Consider the following 24886-nt stretch of genomic DNA (forward strand, 5'->3'; position numbering starts at 1 on the left):
TTCAGAACTGCCTTAATTCTACGTGGCATTGATTCAACAAGGTGCTGAAAGAATTCTTTAGAAACGTTGGCCCGTATTGATAGGATAGCATCTTGCAGTTGATGGAGATTAGTGGGATGCCAAAGCTCCCGTTCCACCACATCCCAAAGATGCTCTATTGGGTTGAGATCTGGTGACTGTGGGGGCCATTTTAGTACAGTGAACTCATTGTCATGTTCAAGAAACCAATTTGAAATGATTCAAGCTTTGTGACATTGTGTATTATCCTGCTGGAAGTAGCCATCAGAGGATGGGTACATGGTGGTCATAAAGGGATGGACATGGTCAGAAACAATGCTCAGGTAGGCCGTGGCATTTAAACGATGCCCAATTGGCACTAAGGGGCCTAAAGTGTGCCAAGAAAACATCCCCCACACCATTACACCACCACCATAATTGCATTAATGAGAAATTGAACAGGTGTTCCTAATAATCCTTTAGGTGAGTGTATATTAAATATATAAAAGTTAAAAAAATGTAATTAACTGAGCTTAGATAGTACTTCTCCAGTCAATTAAAACTGTCATAATATAAAAAAATTAAGAAGAATACGTTAGAACGTTCTGTTCGGGTACATTAAGATACATTGACACAAGCAGAAGTTCAATGCCCGTTCATTCTCACTGGATAGGAACCGTTTTATTGCTCAATGTTTTTTAGACACGATGGAGTTCTTGAATTTGTCAATTTTCTTTAAATAAAAATAGAAAAAACTCTGGAAATTTCTGGCTATAAAATTAACACGGATAACAGCTCAGATAATTTGTTCTCAATGTTTGAGTTTGCATTGAAATCTCTGCAGACTGAACATAGTCAATGATAATCTAACACTGATATTCAATTTTAAGCAAAAGGTTCAATCACAAGATTCTTTGTGACAAGTTTTGCACATTTACCAAAAACACAAAAAATACTCCCAAAACCACTATTAATATTATTGCAATAAAAGATGTTACAGAAATCCTGCATGGCAACAAATAGTTCTCAGAAATTAACAAATCAATAGATTTTAAGGATGTACAAAAGTTAGCACTCATTTATTTAAGCCACACTATACTAAAAACAGAATAATTCAGTTTCTAAAAAATACTTGCCATGTTTCATGAAGGATTGAGAGCAATAAATAGTCTTTATTTTTACACTACATGACTATGCATTGTAATTCAAGGTGACCTACAGCAAAGTATTCAATTTCCATTTTGATCCTTTTCTAAACAAATACTGTAACAGGAAAGCTTCAAATGTACGGTTGAAGCGGATCGCAGATCAAAGCCATAGCCCAGGAACTTATAAAACAAGCTATAAAGCTATAAAAAAGCTATAAAACATTATCGATGTGATTGAGGATATCATCATAAAACCAACAGACATTATAAGATTGACCTTTCTAATTTACGAAGCATATAACAAGGGGAAACATTTCTGCATCATTGAAGGTCTTTCTGAAAAATGCTTATCAGTAACAAGTTCTTTTAGTACTAATACATTCATTACGTGTAGCAATGCAATTTCTGCAAAAAAATCCATTACAAAACAGTTGTAAATACAGGGAAATATAGACTTTTACAATGTTGAAAACCTTTGACTGTTTCATGGTAATGCTGAAGTTGGAATCGCTCAGATGTGTATCAAAAAGCATTGTTGACTTACTCATTCAGCCAAATAGGAGAGCAAATGCTATGACGCAATGCAAAATGCTAAATATATTATACAAGGAGAGGTTTAAAATGGGGAGAACATTTCTATCATCATAAAGAATGTGAAAGATGAATGTGATGCTTGCAGAGCTTTGATTTTTGTGCGCATTCAAATCATCTTTTAAATTAATCCACATGCTTATAACTTTAGTCTCTCTACCCACAATGCATATATACCTCCTAAAGATCGACTTGTTGCTGCTTCAAACAAGTGTGATACGATAAGTGTCAAGCTTTGATCATGTCAGATGTATGCCTGAGGCTGAAGGTGAGAGCTGCTCTCTCTGCTGTCTCTCTTCCTCTGCCTTTAAAAAGCAGAGCTGTGTGCCGCCACCCATGCATGTCATGTGCGATCAATGCTGAGATTTTGAGGTCAGACAACAGGAAGTTGATCGGTTAAGTCCGGTAAAGTAAAGCAGTGATGTGGGAAAACACTTGATGCATGCAAAAAAGAGGGAAAGATAAAGATATTCTTCATATAACAGTTATCTTACACTGATGTGAAAACATTAAGGGTTTGATCTCATGGAAATGCACATAAGTAACTATAGATAAAGGAGTCTGTGCAATGCAATGTAAAAATCCCAGTATGTACTGTATTTACTAAGAATGCAGCAGCATAGAAATTTCTGACTGCAATGATTTGTAAGTGCTGATGGCTATAGATAATGGACACAATTTTGTCAGTTCTTAAAAAAAGATAACTAAACAATGTGACTTTAATGAATAACTATAAAATGTGAGGTCACTATAAGCATTTTAAAAGCTTAGTACACAGCTCGTTCAATTAGAATTTAGAGCCGGCAGTATCCTTTAGAAGATGCTCCATAAATAATGAAGAAACTATCTATTTTTGTTGTGTCGTGCTGCACTGTGCTCATTCGTTGCAGACGTGATAGATGTGTGCAAAGAGTGCGAGAGGAACAGTTTGGGAGAAAAATGTGAGAATATATATAAATATACACTATTTAGAGCAGTGGTCGGGAACCTGTGGCTCTCTTCAAAAATCATGTGGCTCGCCAGTTATCTTACCCTTCAACAACATTTGATCGTTAAAAACATCATAATATATATGAATATTTCAGGTTGTCCTGTGCAATACATGAATGCAGTGCTATGCACAAGCCACGTCACAGCACTTATCAACGGCAAACAACGTTTATATAGTAACCACTCGAGCCGGCATATATACAGTATTTTGTGAGTATCAGTACTATAAACGTAAACTTTTTAAAATTGTAATATGTTAGATATAATGAAGTTTAATTGAATGGAGGCCTAATGTAAACCTGTAAGTTGTTTATAAGTCATGGAAATAATTTTTAAAGGCCCAGATGTATGCACTGTTTCATTTGTTTCACGGTGTTTGCCTTGTCTGTGCAGATGTTCTATTATCAAAGGCAAGGAACAATTGATTCCCGCAGCGACCATAAGTGAGACTGTGGACATAAACCACGTTATTACTATTGAAGATATTGAAAGATGTTATAGTTTTTGCAATGGCTCTTTTGCAAAAATAAATGAACCAAAACTGAAAAAATGTCTCTTTAGTTAAAAAAAGGTTCCCGACCCCTGACGTAGAGTATACAAACAGAGGCACTTTTGTGGTTCAACAGTTACTCTGAGATAAGTATAAAACACATGTTTGAAAAATAATAGGTTTTGGCACTTGGCAAAGGGTTTGTATGGGTGACCTTAGTGTGGGCAGGTGCCGCTGAATACTCTATGCGAGAGTGGTGAGCGTGGGATAAAAATAGCAACAGTAACTAAGTCTGTTCATTCAGAGACCATGGAGAATGCGAGAGAGAGGATAGAAAATAGAGATGGGACGGAAAAAATAAAGTTGGATATAAACACCGGCTGATAGATCCTTTACTAAAAATGCTATTGCAATTTCTTCTTGAAAGCCATGAAAGCAATATCTCTGTGAGCTGTTTGTGAAATGTCCCCACTGACTAAAAATTTCACCGTCTCAGGTGAGATCTCCGGAGAAATCAGACCTGTCTCTTTGACAGCACTAGACTCTGAGGAGGGGATCGGCCAGGGTTAAGCAACCCTGTATATATGAGATATTATATTGTTCCACATACCTGTGCATTAAACTACAATACATTCACAAGATGTGGAGATGCATATGTCTGGGCTGGTCAACCATGCCTATTTCAAACTTTACAGTACGGGCCAAAACGAAACTCACAGCTAAAACCTCACAGATGGAAAGGCCACAAACGTGTTCCTGCAGCCTAATTCAACACTAATGCTTTTCTCTGGAAGCTCTTAGCAGAAAACGAATGTGGAACTTTTCCATTCAATGTGTGTCTATCACAGGCAGGGAGGGCTTGGCACACACGTGTAACATCTGGACAGGAAGCAGTCTGTTAATGGAGGGTCGGGAGCTTACAGAAGAGTCAGGTGAGGACTGGAGAGTCTCAATTGCTAAGCGGTTCACAGATGTACTTAGTGTGCCTTGGACCAGGCCGTGTGGACATTATCTAGCAATTTACACCAATCCCTCAAATACAGAGGATAAAATTCTATATTATTTTGGGAATCTGGCAACCCTGGTGTGAGTCTGATATCTGGGATGTGCATCCCCCACGCAAGCCTTCAACAAAAGGATTACCTACATAAAAAAACACATCATTCTGTAAATTATCGGAGTCACAATACACCGGTCTGTAGGTATGTTGTGTAAAGATTTTCGACGTGCCAATTTAAAAATACAAATAAATTATACCTTTAGTTTTTTAAGTGTTTAAACAAAGTTATTGCATTTCTTTGAGCGTTGGTATGTATCATCTCATATTTATGTACTAATGTTGGTCTTCTTAAATGAATAAAATTAACAAACTTATTCCTGAAAATCGCATAAAACTGCATAAATGTTAAAAAAAACAATCCCTTAAACTTACTGCATCAGAGATTTATATTTCAGCCTCAAACATTTGATTTATTTTACTTTTAATACAATTATTAAGATGATTAGTCACACCAGATGAAAAGTGGTCGTTATGGGTCATTGATCCAAATATACAGCCACAATGGTTATAGATTCCCTCCGTCTTCCTACACTCGTGTTTTAAAATAAAATAAAATTAAAGATGAATTTGACTGACAGCATTACATTTATTGTATTCAAAAAATATTTCATTAGACGTAGTTATAATGTCATTATTGTAAATTATTTTGACCATGGTAATCGTGTTATAAAAATCTGATATTGTGGCAAATCTTACATGTAATTATATACATCAAGACTACATCGTATGTGTTGGGCCAGTGGTTTCATTGTTCCAGCTCATTTACCGGGAATTGTATAGGAAATATTTCACCCGTTAACAATATAAGCTGAGCAGACATATGTTTGCAGTAATTTGACCTTGTGTGGCTGTCCAGTGTTGTCAAATGCATGTTCACTGGCCCTCAAAATCTGACGGAACAGACGGGCAGAGCGCTGTTAAGTGAAGCAGGAAAACTGCCCACAGCCTTAAATGGTATTAGTCATGTTGATGGGGGTCTTTCACAATGCTGAAGCATGTGGAAATACAAGAGTGAAATCTGCTTACAGTAGAGAACAGTATCACCTGCTCTACTGTTACATAAAGGCTGTGTTTCTGCTGAGCATTTAACCAAGTTATCTTATTTCATCATCATTGGAAACATTTTTTAGATTCTGTGAAACTATTAGAAAATAAAAAAAAACTCTATGATAAAGTATGGTTCAACTTTTTCTTCAGAGCAAGAAAATCAATAAAGCTTAGTCGTACTTATTCGCTTATTTATACTACTGTGTTTGACCCCCTTTCGCCTTCAGAACTGCCTTAATTCTACGTGGCATTGATTCAACAAGGTGCTGAAAGCATTCTTTAGAAACGTTGGCCCATATTGATAGGATAGCATCTTGCAGTTGATGGAGATTAGTGGGATGCACAAAGCTCCCGTTCCACCACATCCCAAAGATGCTCTATTGGGTTGAGATCTGGTGACTGTGGGGGACATTTTAGTACAGTGAACTCATTGTCATGTTCAAGAAACCAATTTGAAATGATTCGAGCTTTGTGACATGGTGCATTATCCTGCTGGAAGTAGCCATCAGAAAATGGGTACATGGTGGTCATAAAGGGATGGACATGGTCAGAAACAATGCTCAGGTAGGCCCGGGCATTTAAACAATGCCCAATTGGCACTAAGGGGCCTAAAGTGTGCGAAGAAAACATCCCCCACACCATTACACCACCACCATAATTGCATTAATGAGAAATTGAACAGGTGTTCCTAATAATCCTTTAGGTGAGGGTACCATACCACTGCTTTAATCTCTCACTGTAGTATCATACAATTCTCCTAAATGAATAACACAATGCACTCATGAGCAATTATTCAGCTAACTGCACAAAGACTACAAACATTATCACCTGATCCCAATGGATCTTGGTTTTCCTTGCCTCAACAAGTGTATTTAGGCACACTCTATATAACCGACAATTAAAACCTAACGTTAAAACACATGAATCAAGAACCCAACTAAAGCAAATACTTGAATCTTCTACATTTTTGTAACAAAATTTGCAGTTGAAACAGTGATGTTGATTTAATGCAGTTTACACAGACAAGTCAACAAGCTGAGAATGGGAACATTTTCCATTGACATCCCATGAAGTGATTTTTACACTACAATAAAAATACAGAAAATGTGTTGCATTTCGGCTGTATGTGACTTTGGTGAAATTGCTGTACCTACAGTAATTTAAATGACCAAATTTGATCCGCTTTTTGATCATTACAAATAAAGTATGTAGTTTTGAAGAGGAATCATTTGGACTCGGTCTTGACTTGGACTCGAACCTCTTTGGTCTTGGACTTGTCTTGGGCTCGACAAAGGTGGACTTGACTACAGCCCTGCAACATATTACCAAAGAAAATAGCACAGACAGACACACAACACACACACTTTGTCAGACAGACTATAAATAACGATGATGAGACAGGACTGTATTTACCACTCATTACACCCAAGAGATCCACAGAGACAAGCTAAGAGAGAAGAATTTACCATAGTGTTAAAGCACAGAAAGAAGAAAATATAGAGTGATGGAGAGAGAGATTAAGAGACAGGGTGTGTGAGCAGTAGATCAAGAGAAGAAGAAAAGTAAGTGTATTGTCAATTTGTTTCCAGTGAAACAAAATCTTTTATTAGTCCTGTTAGTCAAGTTAGTCCAAGTCCTGGTTTCCCAATCCTGAGAATGTGAGACACACAGGAGGCCTTCATACAACATGCCTCCCCAATTTACTGATACAACTCATGCGGTGCTTATAAAAACCATGACACACACCGTTTCCATGTAATCTCACCCTCTCGCTGCAAATTTGCTGTAAAAGTCAAATTATTTCACTTCAACTTGATCCAAAGTACGCATTACACATCTCAGCCACATCCTGGAGCTCAAGAGACAAGCTGGTTAAATTGTGTTTACTGCATTTTGTGACTAAGCATGTACGCATTGGGTTTCTGGAAGGTCTCGGGTGCGACAATTCTCCTGCTTTAGCTTATTGAGAAACAACAACATTTTCTAGTGATTCAAACAGAGAGAGAGAGTAAACACGGGGAGAGGAATGGTTTTGCTAAACATATGTACAGTATTTGTCCTGGACATTCTTTACTGTCTGAAGGGAGACTGAGACTTGAGCAAGACGTTTTCCTGGTTAATCTGGCACGTCTAAGAAAAGCAGGACATTTCTGGGTGTTTCTCAGCATGGAAATGTAAATGCGAAAGTGTGATGTTTTGCCTTAAACTTACAACAGTGTCAAGGTTGGATTTAACACCACCAGACTGCAGAAAACACATTTACGATGTTTAAGGAGAAAACTGCAAAGCAGATTCATGAGAATTCAGGAAAGATTTGATGGTGTTGATTTTTGGTTTTAAGAGCTACATTACGAAAGGTTTTAGGTAAAGAAGTTAAACCTCTAGTGACAGCATGCATGGCAGTAGCACAGAAAAGATCTGAAAAAAGTTCTCAGTTGCACGGTCAGTAATGCACATTGGACATCTATTATACTTTAACGCAGATATGTACGTTCATACACTGTTTTAAATCATAGCCACAAGATTTGAACATACATGGCAATGATTTATTAACCGAACTTGAAATTCTGATCCAATATTTTAACTTTTCTTAAAATAAGGCAGTTAAATGCTTACGCAAGGACACAAAATGGAAGTCAAGTAACTTCACAAAATTCTGGAGCAAACTCTACACATGCGGACGTTAAAGTTCATATGCCTAAAACAACACTCCCAATAAAAAACAACGTAAACAACTTTAGGCCTCAAATGACATTTTGTACAGTGCTTTAAAGGGACAGTTCACCAAAATATGAAAATTCTATCATCATCTACTCACCCTTAAATTGTTCAAAATCTGTGTAAATTTCTTTCCAGAGAAAGATATTTGGAAGAATACTTGTTACCAAAAAAAGAAAAATGACTTTATACATTTCTTTGTTCCGTTGAACACAAAAGAAGCTGGCCATGAACTGTTTGGTTACAAACATTCTTCAAAATATATTTCTCTGTGTTCATCAGAACAAAGACATTTATACCGATTTGGAACAACTCGAGGTTGAGTAAAGTAAATAATGACAGATTTTTTTGTGAACTATCCCTTTAAGAAAGTGTTCATTGTTCACTGTAAGTTCATTATTGTACATGTAAAAACCTGGCCCATTTTGTTCTTTAAGAAATAGACCCAAGAGTGTTTTTAAACTACATGAAAATCAAATCGACACAAAATATTACAGACAAAACATCTAAATTACTTTTAGGCTGCAAAAACTATAATAGTTTAGTTTCAAACTATTTCAAGCACTTTAATTTACTCTAGCAGACCAAAAATGTCCAACTTTATTTTCAGGCCTCATGGTGTGCCAGCTCTTCACATACAGTAACGGCATTCACAAACCCACGCGAAACCAAATTCAATTCCAGCACTTATTGCTTCAGTCTATAACAGAGAATGTAGTTCACACAGAAAGTTCTGAATGAACATGTTGAACTCACGCTGGCCAAAAAAATGTTTCCCACTACCAGTAGTAATTCTAAAGTCAGATATTTGGGGTTTAGCCCAGAGTTGTGTGATTCCATATGGATCATTTGAATAAATATAAAAATGTTAAATACTTGTCTTTACAATGAAAAATAAGTAACACCCTTATAATCTTGATTGTGCTGTATTGTGTTGTTTCAGATGCAAGAATGCATCTGTGTTTATGGCTCTAAGCTTATCACCCATCTAAAAAGGGACCAAGATGCACTTGAAAAATATCCCTTGAAATCAGATTCCACTGGCAGAGCAACAAAAACAACCGCACATCTGACCCTCAAAACCATAGCACAGCCATACAAACATTTCCACCCTTAACTCCCAACTGCATTAACATGGGCACTTCAGCCGCATAGCGAGCAGTTGGCCATGCGTGCATGTGAAGTGTTCCATTACGGAGAGTCGCGAGCATGCAGTCGGTCTGCCAATATGTGTAATGATATATGTGAGTTCCGTCACATTGGTTGACCATCACCTTCACGCCAACATCAGTTGACTGGTTACGAATCCTCAATATTACTATATAATATTACTATTACAATATTACAATAACACTATTTAGAAAAAAAGGATGATGTTTATGCAAAAATATGTAGTAGAATATGAGTCGGTGGAAAAAAAAAATTGTGACCCTGGACGACAAAACCAGTCCTTTGGGTCAATTTTCCAAAATTGAGATGTTAACATCACCTGAAAGCTGATTAAACAAGCTTTCTTTCGATGTTTGGTTTGTTAGGATAGGAAATGTCTGTGCGGAGATACAGCCGTTTAAAACTCTGGAATCTAAGGGTGCAAAAAAATCGAAATATTGAGAAAATTAAGGTAGGAATTTTATAGAATATATTCATGGAACATGATCTTTACTTAATATCCTAGTGATTTTGGGCATAAAAGAAAAATCAATCATTTTGACCCATATAATGTGTTTTTGGCTTTTCTAAAAATGATCCTGTGCTACTTAAGACTGGTTTGTGATCAATGGTCACATTTGTTTAAAACAGCCGTGGACCCAGATTTGCTACTTGCTATAGAGACAAACTAATGGCCCTGCTAAGTGTCTGCTAACTGCGTTCAACATTTGGCTTTAAATTCAAGAAAACTGATGAAACCAGAATAATGCTTTCAATGCAGCATGAGTTCGGTCCATGCTTACTGCAAAAACTGAATTTGAAGTGAATTATATAAAGACACCTTTAAAACTAATAAACATGAACAAAAAAAGGCAGCAATACTCAACTATATTTCACTTGCGAAATTTTCAATAGAAACGTAAAGTAGAAAAACTGATATGTTTATAGCTGAAGCTATTAATGATGTTTATTTGGGTTCCCTCTTTGCATAAAAGTGATGCTGCCGACACAGGTCGGGGTCATTTCATTTACCCCCAGCTCACCGCCCCGGCTTAGACAGGAGAAGAACGTGATGCTGTTACTGATGAATAAAAGCCACATAAACTCTATAAGCAGAAATAAATAGAAGATCTGACAGATTATCGTCTGACAGTATCAGGCTGTCAGCTCTAGCAGCACCAAGGCAGACTGGGGGCAAAATTTCTGTTTGTGCCCTTCAGCATTACGAGAAGATGGCTCTAAGGAACAGCCATCGCATTAGTGGCACTTCCTGTCACTGCAGCGTGGGGGTTTGGGGTAATTGGGAGGGAGAAAGAAGGGCACAAAAACACACATATAAACATATGATACACAGACATATTAAACAAGTAACAGCACATACATAGCAGGGTCCGCACATTAAAGGAAACCTAGAAATATCAGGGACATTTTAAATAGTGTTTTAAAGGACTGGATGAGTAACGGAATAAAAAATAATCATGGAAATGTATAAAGTTAACACATTTTTCTAGCATCCAGGAGTCACAAATGACTGGAGAAAACACTAAAAGATTATATAACACAACAAAAAATATTTAGAATGATATTTGTTTTGTTTAATAAAAGCTATTCTTTATAAGGGTAGTTTCTGTACTTATCTTTGCAAAAGTTAGTTAAATTATGTACAATTTTCCCCAAAATCTGACCTGACAGCATAACTTATTTAATAAGGGTAAGAAAAGGACCGTTTTGAACACTATAATATGAACTACTGCTAAATATCTAACAAAAAAGATATGGATTGCATCTTTATGATATATTCTCCACAATTATTCCAAAAAATGTATCTTGTTGAATGTCCATTTTTTACTGGAAAACAAGAAAGTTCTTGCTCACACAAATGCTCACACAAAGACATGCTCTGTATCACAATAAGACAGAAATCCTCACGTCAACAGGAGGTGGAAATACTGTATGCTTGGTCAGGTTTAACAACTAAAAAGGGTGGGAAACAGAGCGATAGATGGTACGAGTATGTGCTGATGGAGGACAGCGATCACAGCATCTTTTAGAAAGAGGGCCAGAGTGAAGGTTAGACTCACCTCACTGTGGGACATTCTAATGAACCTGGCTGCCTAAATATATGTGGTGTAATCCAAGATGAGAGATGAAGTATTGAAAAGAGTCTTAAGACAGGACTGACATTTTATCGATGTACTTAAGTTGCTGGAATATAAAGAGCTGGGGGACGATGATAGAGCAACTTTATCAGCTCAACTTCATGCTAGTATGTTTTTTGGATAGATATTTGGGATACAGATATGTTTACATATAATGCTCACTAAATGAGTGCCAATTGCAATGAGCTCGGACCATTTCTAGGATTGCAAGAGATAATACAGAATTCAACCCTCAAATATGACATATTGAAAAACGAATTAATGCAGAAAATGTGGTCGACAGATAATACACGGCTAAATCCCCAAGCATGTATTTCAAACTGTTGATTAAGGGTTAGGAATAGGGCATTCAATTATTGGATGAGGCATACTGCAATATCGTTCATATTTGAATGGATTACAGGACGCAAGCGATTTACAATCATAGCACGGTGCAACCAGGGAAAAACAAGTAAAGCAATGCTGGAAATATTTCATTATCATAACAGTGGACGAAAAAAGGCTGTGTTTGTACCCACAGCTGCCGTGTATTCGGGATTTGGGATTTACCCGCATAATTATCTCCCAGTTGGTAATCCATTGCTGACCAATCATCTGAGAGATCTGAGGTCAGCTGTTACCCTACTAGTGTGGCCGTTTATGCTATATTTGTACCTCTATGCAATCAGATTATTCTTAATCTAAATGACTTGCATCCTCGCTGAACAGATAATCTTTAAAAAGAACAAGTGCACATAAAACTCAAAAATCACTCTCTTATTTAGCCTTTTGGTTATTCTTATTTTGCATTCATCAAATATCTCACAGTACTCATATCCCTCTGGAGAATTTAATGACATGAAAATTAAAACTTCCTGAACCACCAAACAAGTAAAGAGGGCTGAAACTGAATCTGTATTTAACAGACTCCACCCTTTCAAGTAGCAGAGATTTCCAAATTATATCATATCTCAATCTCAAATGGACAGCTGAACTAGTTTCAATTACCAAGGTTTTCCTTGTATGGTGACGATTCATGAAAAATTAAGAAGCCAAACGCTGCTTACAGTACATCCGCTAACGCATAGCGATACCTGACAGTGAGAAAGAGAAAAGGAGATAAAGTGGTGTCATGCAAAATTCAGTCCCATGCAGAATCTGATCACCGTTGGACCCCAATAGTCTGTTTGTAATGTCTGATCAGCAAGGTTATTTTAGTTTACTAAAAGTAAAACTTTGAAAATGTTCCTGTTCATTAAAATCAAATCAAATATTGCAAAAACTTAACTCAAGGTAAAATTTAAAAGTTGCCTCAAAAATAAACTGAAGTAAGTTTAAACCAATAAAATTATAATAATAATCAAAAATAAAAATTAACAAAAAATGAATTTATCTTATACAGCAAAATTGAAAAAATAAACCAAGACCAAAATTGCTAAAACTTTAACTACAATTAACACAAAAAATAAAATATCAAAAAAACTAAATTAAACTAAAATCAAAACTATAATAACTCTGCTGATCAGAAAGAATCCCTTATTTTCTAGTGTAGCAATTCATATGAATGCAATCATAATTAAAAACTTTATATCAGATAATATAATTAAATATTTCATATAGTTTTTTGGATATTACATAAAATATAATTTTGTAACTTTCTGTTGTGTTGCCTTAAAACAATAAATGCATATTATTTGGCATTGAACACAAAGTCAAAATAAGTGAAAGTAATTTTGAATTGTACGATTTCAATTTGACTAAAATGCATTTAAAAGTATAATATTTTTAATTAACAATTCACAATTACATAAGGTAGCTCATTCTAGATATGTTTGTTTACCAAGCAAAACATATGGGGTGCTGGTAGACTGTAAATTGTAAATGTGTACAACGTTGGATTTAATACAAGATAATTTTTTGGGTACACAACACAAGCATTTATAGAAATGGATTTAAAACAACAAGACGTGGTTTGCTCCCCGTGACCCGAGGTAGTTCGGATAAGCGGTAGAAAATGGAATGGAAAAAAGACGTGGTTTGGTTATATTAGATTTTATATATCTTTTAAAAACAATACTTTTATGTTTTCATCAAGTGATATAACATGAGTTTCCAATCAGGCATCAAATAACAAACCCAAGGCAAGTTCTTACAGCCAATGTGCTCAAAGAGGAGGATTGAATCTAAAATCACTCGAACCCAGAGTAAGGCCATAAGCTAAGACAGTAGATCACATTAAGTGTTTCCTCTCTATGTAAAGATGCATTAACTCACTGCAGCCAGTGTCTAAAGCTGCCTCCAATGGTTTCTATTTAAACAGAGCAAGTCATTGACCCATGCAGCATTTCTGCCCGTTCAGTAGCTTTGAGAGATATTGTGTATGAGCTCTTCTGGTTTATCCGCTGGCATCAGATGCAACGGGTGTGAGTTACCTCTCTCACACTCTGGTGTCAGTGTTGAAAGGATTAGAGGAGCCATAATGTTTCCCATCTGTCACAGAGCCAAACCGTCCCCGGCTCATCTGATTCCATAACCTGCTGCCATCCTCAAAATCACATTTGACAAATGACTCCTCTGTCTCTGATTAAAGTCCAGATCCTGTTTTAATCCACTGCCCGTTGTGTTACGCCAGTCATGTCATTTTGTTTACGTGAACATTCTTCGGATATTTTGTTCAATGTATTTGTCTAACAATTTGCTTCATCTCTGCGTGTACCACCTGTGCGAACCTTCGATCCAACGGCTGCTCTTAGTTCTGCTAAAAAAGACGCAAGTGGCTGCGTTCCAAAACCTACATAGGCACCATTTTAAAATCATTATACTTCCGACAATAGCTGTTATAAATTTTGGCCAAAATCAAATAATCAAAAAGGAAATCCAAGAAATTGTAGACGTGAAATGAATTCAATACCATAAAAGTGATCTAAAGCATTTTTGTAGGTCACTTATGATAGTGTGTGATGGTTAGGTAATTCCTTAGAAGGTTAGTAGATGCTACACACACACAGCAAGGTAGCTCACTAGGTTTTGAAACGGATCTAATCTGTCCATCACATGATCCTATCTGATTAAATTACATGCATGTCATTCTGGGATTAGGAACATCGTAAAATTCGTGACATCATAAAAACACTGTGAGCTACCTGTATACATTCAAGTCTTCTATTAATATTGAACATGCTGATACAGAAATAGGAAGCTATTATGAGACTTTTGGCGGGTAACAAATAACCTGAGGCCACTACTAAATAAACCACTACAGTCACGGCAGCTGCTGTAGTTTAGCTTCTCTCGAAGGTCTATTACTCAGACCTGGAATTCTGTGGTGGCAGGACGTTTATGCCACTAACCACCTCTGATTGACGGAAAGTCTAAGGAACTTAGAAGTCCGGCTAAAGACAGACGCCTCGTGCCGGCAGCCACTCACATAAGTGAAAGCCGTGAAGCGCATAAATTGAACCGAGAGCTTTAAGAGGCCATGGCTAGGCTCAACCTGATTATAGGAACTGAATTAGTGGGTGCAGACTCAGCACTTTACCTCCACTGCTGTAGAGGCTATACAAATTGGATATAATGGTATGAAATTCAATTTGTCCGATCTAAATCTGATGCAGCAATGAGAAAAAACGCAAGACGAACAACAGTTCAACCTAATATCAGGTCAGATCATGTAACTTGAGAGAAGTGGGTTGATGGTTTGGGAAGATAAGCAATGTCTGCTTCTCAATTTTAACTACAGACAGCAGTCATTTCAAACCTCTACGACTTTCTTTTACAGAAAACAAAAATTATATGTTGAAGAATATTGTTAACCCTCATTTACTTGCATTGGTCTTGTGTCCATACAATAGAAGTAAATGGGTGCCGCTGCTGTTCGGTTACCTACTTTCTTTAAAAATTGCTTCTTTAGTGATTTGGGGAAGGAACAGGAAGAAAGTCATACAGATTTAAAATGACAAGAGGGTGAATAAATGATGACTTCGAGACATACATTGGGATTCATCAAAGCGAGCTGTTGTCTCTCATTATCCAGGATTAAGGAGGTTCTGGACACTATTCTCGAATCCAGAGTGCGACCAAATATACAACTTAAAGAGTAGATAACATGAGATCATGAAAATGACATTTCATGAAGTGTGTAATGTTGCCGTGTTTGAAAGCAAGCATTCTGCCAAGTTGTAAATCCGAAGGTGAATGAATAACAAAGTTATTGGCTTGGAAAAAAGGAAGTTGACTCTGAATCAAGCAAACGAGTCCGATTTGAGACCCGTCGATGAACGTCACTACATATAGTCCCCGTCTATATTTAGCTAGGAGTCGGACTGCCTGCGAAAACTTCACTCTTCTCCCCCAAACAATGAAGCACGTAAGCCTCATTCGCATTAGACCAATCACAGCAGACTAGACCATCTGACCAATCACATCAGACTAGGCTAGCGGAATGGAGGGGATTAGACAGATGATTCGCTGAATGAATCACTTGAGAGTCTGTCAAGAAGTACGGTAAGAATAACTGCCTATTATAACAAAATAATAGTGTTTTTACACCTTCTACATTTGTTGCAGCTTGAGATGTTAAATACAGAAGAACAAATAATTGACTTAGATAATTCATTCTGAAATGCGTTTGAGTAAACATGAAGCTATCGCAGACTTTTTTGACCTGAGGGAGGGGTTCAAACAGACCGATCACAGCACTTGTGGTCCGCGATAAGTTGACGCGTTGTATCATTTTTGGAGAGGTGCGTGTCAGGCTAAGGCTAAGGGTACGCGGCTCTCACTGTCCTGTCCTAGATATTGAAATTCACAAAATGATCACACACGGCTAACATTTACTGTTTATACAGTTTTACAGACTTGATACACTTATGGTTAAAAAAAATCAAGACCACTTTCTAAAGACACAGTAAGAAAACTTCACCTTATTTTGGTGATGATGTAGGACTGTTGCTGGAGGTTTTAATTGGGTGCTGTAGAGGGACATCATTTTAAAAGAGCTGACTCCTTTTATTTAACATATGAACCTTATTTTATACAGAACAGAAATGACAAGAAAGTGATCTGGATATTATAGTGAAATGAACGGTGTAAGCCACAACTCAACAACACAAATATTTTGCATTTATCTTCCATTTTCAATAACTTTAAACATGTCTGATGGGATTCACACCAAACGTGAATTAAGCGATCTGTGCGAATAAATGACATACAAATCAATGCAAATATGCGAATAGTCAATCTCCTCTTCTGTGCAAATTGAAGATATTCACTCATGCGAAAATCAATGTCACTTTTATTTATATAGCACTATTAAACACAATCATGGGCACAAATAATTAACAAACTTTTCCCAAGAGTAATAAAGAGTGTGGAACACTTTTATAAATATAATACTAGTATAAACTTTTATAAATACTTTGGCATCCAGACAGACAGCTTATAGATAAGGATATGACAGATAAGGTTTACTATGCATCTGCTGTGCAGAATGACCCATTTTAATGAAGCGTGCCAAATCTGCCACTGGGCTTTTCAATTTACATACGTGCTCTGTGTTTACTCAGGTATTACATAATGCATAAGACGCTCTCTCATTAGGGAATGTTATGTCACCTAAGTCTCTCCCACTGCAACTATCACATCCGTCCCTTGGTGCGAATTCTCACAGCTTTAAAAAAAATGCACGAGACAAACCGACACTTAAACAAGCAGAAACTGGCCAAATTAGCATGAGCTTGGCGAAGCACCTCATGCAGTATTTGCATGATTGTGGAAACCAAGAACAACATAAAGTGAATCAAAGGAGCATTTTGGCTGTCGTAAGAAACAAGCGTGCAGGCCCTGGCGACAAGGGGGACATCCGCACGGGGGGAGAATGGGCGGCAGGGTGGGCCCGCAGGGAGAACGAATGAAATATTAGAGATAATGTGGTTTATAGAGCGCAACAGTGGCTTTACTAGCCTTGATTCTGGAAAGATTTTTTCTATTAATTTCCTCTAAAGGGATCTAAAAAAAGCTTCAATAAAGAACTCTTAGCCTTGAACCAAGTCAACCGGACATGAGATAAATGTCTGATTTGAATCAAATAAGGAGAACATTTTTTTTTAAACTACAAGGTACACTAGAGCAAATCGACTTACAGTTCCTGTCATCATTAAAAATAAATCTATAAGAAGACAATATTTCTGTCTAAACTGAGGTTTAAGTGCTCTATTCAAACCCCCATACCATAAAGCTTTACATTTCTTTGACTTCTTTATGTCCCAAAACTCAACCTCAGTCTTGTCCGAGAAAACACATTAAGAGTGAGTCTGATTCATTACCCCTTTTCCTCACCAATATTTCCTCTCTTCCACCTTCAATCTTCATCCCCGCTGCTAATTACTGGATCTAGTTGACCTTCCCCATATCCTAGTTTCCCAGCTACGGTTATCATTCCTTAAACTCCGCAGAGACGCAGGAGATGTGGAGGCAATTTATTTCTGCCCCATTCCAAACCCAGCCAGAAGCAGCGGCCCCCTCCCGGGCTTTCCCGTCAGTAAAAATAAATCTAAGGTCAAAGAAACTACACACACAATGATGGAGGTGTACATACGTGTGCGTGTGTGTATTGGCAGTAATATTCATGCTAATTCAGGTCGCATTAGACGTCATGTCACAACTGTATGTCACTCTGCAGCAGTTCTGACCTTAACAGCAAATGAGTTTTAATATCATTTAGTTGGAAAAAGACTGGTTGTGTTAAACCATAATGACAAACGACTCATAAACCAACTGAGACATACATGACTGGAAAGTATGGTATTTATAATTTACTTTTAAATAATTGGATAACCTCTTTATCTATCTAGAAATAGTGAATTTCATTTACTTGATCATTTGAATTAGGATCTATGTTATTAAAAGGTCCAATGTGTAATATTTTTGGAGGATCTATTGACAGAAAAGCAATATAATATACATAACTATGTCTTCAGAGGTGTAGAAAGAGCTTACTTAAAGAAGCATTGTGTTTTTATACCTTAGAATGAGCTATTTTTATCTAAATACACTGCAGGTCCACTTGCATGTAACTGGCCATGTTGTTTCTACAATAGCTCTAAAGGGACAAACTGCTCTACAGAGGGCGTAGAGCAAAAACGTGACAACATCTAAGTTCTGTGTCAGCCACCGAAGTGCTTCGAAAGGGAGGGGTTGAGTGAGACGTTGGATGCTATAAATGTCATACACTAGACCTTTAATCTATTTATAGTTTTCAACAGATAAAAAATATTGTGAACTATAATACAGTATATGCTGTGATATTAGATTTCAGTTCATACCGCCCAGGCCCACCCAGACATAACGGCCCGGTTTCACAGACAAGGCTTAGCTTAAGCCAGGACTGCCTTAGTTAAATTAGGACATTTAAGTCACTTTTAATAAAATGTCTTAGATAAAAACATTACTGGTGTGTGTCATAAGACAAAACATTTGCATTGACACATTTAAAATATGACAGGGCATTTTATTTTAGATACTGTACATCTAATTAGATAGTTCGAACATTCATTTAAGTCTGGGAGCAGGTCTTAAGTCTGTGAAAATGGAGCAATAGTTTGGTGACAATATGGTTTTAACAAGGCCACAGAATTACAGTATAAAGATCTAAATGAATCTTAAAGACTGATCAAACTCATTAATGGCGTCTCAACTCTGTGCATTATTAACTTGATTTGACTTGAAAATATGAAAGCATCATAAAACTAAAAGAGCATGCTTGTACATTACTTCTGTACCTCGCCTCATGGATCTCTTTCACGCATGATGGTGAGCGCCATAAATCACATCAGACAGAATGGGACTAATTACCAGTCACCTATGCAGGCATCTCCCAGCTGCTATACCACAAAACCAGCTCTTATTGCGGCATGACAGCATGGCTTTTGTGGAGTGCACTAAAAAGATAGCAAAGCATAATATGGCTTTCAAAAGACAGCGGAATCTAAGTAAACAAAAATGCATCTGCAATAAGAAATACTGAGAATAGTGTATGTTTATCTGTGGGTCAGTTTACTGTAAACAATGTAGTATGGTATTTCATGGTCCCGATATTGGGTAAATATAAAAACATAGGATTTCATGGGTAAACTCATATGCCAGTTCTCACCAATACTAAAATAGTTGTGTAGAAGTCTGCAAGATTTCACACATCTTTCGTAAATCTTTGATTTTGCCATTTATGATTAAACCATCATTGTGGATCGAGGGTAACATATCAAATGCATCCAATAAAGGGATGCCTTGAACAGCACCATTGCCAAACCTCTAAAAGTCAAACCCTTAGATCAAACTATATTATGATGTGATGCCTAATTAAACACTTCATCTTTATGTAAATCTATGACTTTATCAAACATTGACCTAGTTGACCTTGAATGACCATAACAGTTGATTTAACATGAAATCTTAGGACCTCTCCTTTGAGGATACCTATAACATAGCCAAGATGTTCTCATTAACCTTCAACAAACCATTAGTGGAGGTGAGAAGGTGCGTGAGTAACAACGACACCAGAAATGGCAGAAAGAATCTCATCTCAAACTCTTCAGGTGAGATCCACTTTTCACAAGTGCAGATATATATTTATTGAGAAAGCAAGTGTGCATCATCGTCTTTTATATTTCTGACTGAGATAGCAGGGAAAATAACACCTCTGTGTATACATGAAAGCTCCAGGTTACAATTTTGAGGTGAAGTACAATCACAAAGTGGAATTGAGTATTTGCTCTCTATATTTTTTTTAAATATATGGTTATACTAAAAACGAAGATAAAAGGTGAGAAACAGCAGAGAGTGATCGGTTTCCATTTGTGGTTATACATGTTACAAAGTGCCATCACCTGTTCTGGATCTTCAAGGTCAACAGGGAAAAATTGGCAACATCATCAATACACTTTATGCTTACAACCACATTCTTATTGTCACTGTGGGTACATTTATCTCAGGGACAACTAGAACAAAAGCAGACTAACACGTGTTTATGAAAGGAACTTTTAAGCTGACCCATTTTTCCAAGATGAATGCACGAAGGCTACAAAGTGTTTTGCTATTCGAGGCATGACGCAAATCCTACCAAGCAAATGAGTCCTGATGTGGAAATGACATAATTGCTGTGTTCATTATGTACAGGTAGAACACACTTGAGGGATAATATCCGAGAAGCCACACCTTCTGCCTTATGTTCACATTACACTTAAAGACATCACATTACATTAAAACCATCATAAACACGTAACCCCAAACCACGGAGAGAACTAGACAAACAAAATCCGACATAGACCGTAACACTGGGTTTGGCGCTTAATTAAACCTGGTAAAGTTACAAATGAAAATCAAGAAGACATATCAAATATATTTTACATAAGGGGATAACATTGGCATGATAGGGTGTGATTGCAATAGCATAATTTAATCAATCAAAAGATTCAGTTTTTACATTTCTTGTATTACAACCCCAAGTCTTAGTAAAGAGGGTTGAAATGATTTACATATTTACATCTAAATGTTAATCATTTAGACCCTCTGTACAAAGAAAATGCATATCTGCATGCATCTGTTTATGCATTTTCTATTCAAATTTGATAACATTATAGTTCTGTTCACCTGCAGTGTAGGGTAAGTTACTCTGATACTCGTTACTAATTACATATTCAATAGTGTAATAAGATTACTATACAAATTACATCTATATCCTATATCTACCTTGATTAGTTAAGTGATTCAAGAATAGACATGAAACGGCTCTTTTAATTCATTTAAATAAATAACACACAACAAATTACTCTTATTAACTGACTAAAGTATAACAAATGTGAGAAAGATACATTAATGCATGCACTTTAAAGTTAGACTTTAAATTTTAACGTCGATTCCACTATTGCATTACACACACAGTATTGAGTTCAATTACATCTTAAATAACTGCAATTAAATTACAGAAAAAATAAGAGTAAGAGTAATCCCTTACTTTTATTAAATTACGGTAACTAATTACTTAGTAGTTACACCCAACACTGCATGTATTCCTCAAAAAACATCACACAAAGGACATGAATACGAAGACACATGAAGGAACATAGCCTACAGTACAAATGTACAGTAACAAATTATTAGACTATCATTTTATTGCTATCAAATTGTGAATGGTGCTCAAATCTTCCAATTGGTGATGTGCAAACACTGTTCTCGCCGTTATTTTATCTTATTTTATACAAACATACACTCAGTCATATTAGCCTTCATGAATATGAAGAAGCCCTGAATGTGTCTCAATATCAAGAGAGCTGCTATCACGTCACCAGAGTTGCGCCTGTGACGCCTATGATATAAACCGCACAGACAAGAAAATGACAGTTAACTACACCGATTCTGAATATGATAGTGAAGACATACTCGTGTTTACAAAGTTTAGCTGCTCGTGCACACACACGCGATCTCGAGTCTGCGAAGACACTGCAGGCAGATGCGCTTGGAGAGCAACGCGCGCGAGCTCTCACGAAATCAAAGACCGGAATAGAAAAATCAAACACAGATTCCTGAACAAATGAATTGTGGCGTTTGACAAAGAAAATGATGTTTGGTTTTCCTAAATGTAAGAAAACTAACTTTCATGCAAACGTTCCCAACCTGTAGGTGAAACAGATCATCTCCGTTGTTATACTAACACGAAGACTGCATAACGTTAAAATGTAACTCAGTAAAAACGCAGCATTCATAGTATACCACTCAAGTGCACTTTATACAGTATGTCAGCTCATTACAAACAGAGTTAGTTCTTTTTAAATCTCATAAAAGATAACACATTTGGGCGAGCTTTTATTCAAAACTCTCTTAAATTCGCCGAAAGTCACTCACCTGAACAGCGGTAAAGTTCAACACACTTGGCTTCACTGTCCGGCAGGTTGCGCGGCACATACGGACTGTGTTTGAGGCGATGCGCCTCGTCCTGACTGGAGTGTTTACAAATCCTACTAAGATGACGGCCATGTCAGCAATATTCATACGTTATCTCCTCATTGGGCGGTTACTAAGCAACGTCAACTTTATCTCATTAATATTCAGATCCTCGGTTGTGCCATAGGAGAGATTCCGAGAACGCAAGAGAGCTTCATTAATATTCAGCAGCCAAGCGGTTGACGAGTGGCCGAGCGACGTCATCACGATCTACTTAATATTCATGAGCAGCAACGTCGCCATAGTATTCGTGTAGGGTTGGTTATTTCGCCGTGGTTATAAGACTTTGCTGTGTAAAAAATCTGTGTAAAGCTAATATTGCATGTTTGTTTGGCGTCTGAGGTGGAATAACGTTTTGTAAACGGACAGTGTTTGTTTACAAGTAGTTTATTTCAGCAGAAATCTATACCAAGCTGGACTGAAATGTAGTGCCTTAATATGTGAAGGATAGGGCAGGACATATTGGGTGGCTCCTCCCACTTTTATATACAGTAAATAGCCAATGACATACACCAGAGCCTGCAATTTGATGAGAAGTTGAAGTGGAGAATGATGTCATAAAAGTCATTGTTCTTTTATTCAAGGAAGTCTCTATACGTTTTAAATCCTTCTTTGTGGCAAACATTACACTAAAATCCCCAAAACACCAACTTTCATAGGAGACATCTTGCAAGGCGGCATGGACCCCTAATTGCACGCTACGCTAACGGTAATCTACAAAATGTCTATTTTCAAATATAAAAACAGGGTTCGAGAAACCACCCATGCAGAACTCCACCCTATCATTCAATTCCTGTGGTGACGTCTGGCAGAGCTTCCATTCAATATGTTCATTCCAGGCGCTTGACTGCCCATTCTCACACCGACATCCATCAGCACGACCACAAAATATACACGCTGCATCCTACAGTAATGCACAGGGGATGGGATGCAGATGAGAATGGATGTAAATCAATCCCTTAAGCGGTCATGTAAAAAAAACATACATACGCAGACATGAAGGGAGATGGATACAGTCGATGTAAACGCATCAAACATGGATGTCAAGTCTGTCCCATGCGGCCCAGAAGTGAGTCAGGTGTTTGGAGTCTGATGTAAGCTGCTATTCCCACGTCTCTCAATGTCCCTGTTTAAAATAAAAATCTCACTTTCTATTTTAGCCCAGAAACTGTTAATAACTACAATATTGTATTGATGAGTTTAAGAGTCTAGCCACAAAAGAAACCTGAAATACCCTGAAAGCCCAAGACCACATATGGGGAGTAAAATGTAATTCTCGAGTCAGACAAGCAAATTGTCAGTTGGCTGTGAATGGAAGGGGCGTGCGTCCAAAACTGACTCTTGATACTGAAGTGCAAAATTCCTGCAGACATGCTGTTTGTGGTGCGAGCAGCAGTGAAGAAGCTCTTCAAGAAGTGACTCTGACAGGGTGGTGTCAAAGGAGTTCGAAATAACAGGTCTATCTCTTGCTTGACTGATAATAAAATGGGCAAACGTCTCCCTCCAGAGCACCCATGTCACAGCTGCCTTCCAGAGACAATGAAGCACTTTTGGATCTGATGCCGTCAACAGTCTGTCTTAAGCAGACACGGATGATAAACAAGACAGTTAAGCACCAGAAAGAAGGAGGTCATTAGTTATTAATACCATTGACCCACTTGAGTATTCATGCTGATTGTTCTGCTCTTTGAAGGGATTTGACTGGGTGAATCCCATGATAGCTGTCAAGAACCAGAATGGGTCACATTTCACCCTATAATTAAAAGACAGAAACAGGAAATTACATTTCAATTCACAAAAATGTTAAATACATTGACTATTTACGATTGTTTTAGATTGTGACCATTTTTTGGGCCGCCACCTTATCCATTATTCACATTAAAGGCATAGTTCAACCTAAAATACAATCTGTCATCATTTTGCCATCCTCATGTCTCAACTTGTATACGACTCGTTCTTTAGTGAAACACACATGAAGATATTTTGAGAAATGTCGCAGTGGTTTGTGTTCATACAATGGAAATCAATTGGGGCCAACGCTGTTCTTCAAAAGGTTGTGTTTTGTGTTCCGCAAAAGAATCATTATTTTAAGGGTGAACTATCCTTTTAAAATTACGGAAATAATTCCTTTTCATTGCAGTAACGTGGGAAAAAATTGTTAAAAGTAGTATTTGCTATACTACTGTATGCCAATATAAATGTAAACCTGAATTTACAAAAAAAGAACCTAATAAGAATCACCATTATAATAATTGGAAAAAATATATTATAAGACATTAGTATGCACGATGAGAATTTGAGTCAAACTTATGTCGAGTAAAAAATGATGAGAAAGATTGAAACACGATTTAATGTGAAATTATAATTTCTCATGTTTTGTTGAATTTGAGGTGAAAAGTGACCTTGAAAATGTTTCTGTTAGATTCACCCTTCTGTTGAACTAAGATACACAAGCCTGAAATCCTTCCTTTGAACAAACTGCTAACACACAATTGATGACCTTTAATTCACATATGATTGGCTGCTCTACACTCCCACTGGGCTTGTCCCGCATCCCCTTAAC

General features: G+C 37.1%; 1 protein-coding gene across 2 annotated transcripts in view; it reads right to left on the minus strand.

Moving 5' to 3' along the window:
• The window catches only part of znf385b (zinc finger protein 385B), a 119638-nt gene extending 96088 nt beyond the window's left edge, over nt 1–23550 (minus strand). Inside the window, exons 1-2 of one of the 2 annotated variants that reach the window (XM_056754399.1) lie at nt 23314–23550; nt 22225–23227 (exon numbers count right to left, since the gene is read on the minus strand). The gene's annotated coding sequence lies outside the window, so the exon portion shown is untranslated. Of the gene's footprint in view, nt 1–22224 lie in introns of both variants that reach the window. The other variant, XM_056754398.1, reaches the window with a different exon arrangement.
• Between the last annotated feature and the right edge of the window lie 1336 nt (nt 23551–24886).

Source organism: Triplophysa dalaica, chromosome 8 (assembly GCF_015846415.1).
Source record: "Triplophysa dalaica isolate WHDGS20190420 chromosome 8, ASM1584641v1, whole genome shotgun sequence".
Taxonomy (NCBI): domain Eukaryota; kingdom Metazoa; phylum Chordata; class Actinopteri; order Cypriniformes; family Nemacheilidae; genus Triplophysa; species Triplophysa dalaica.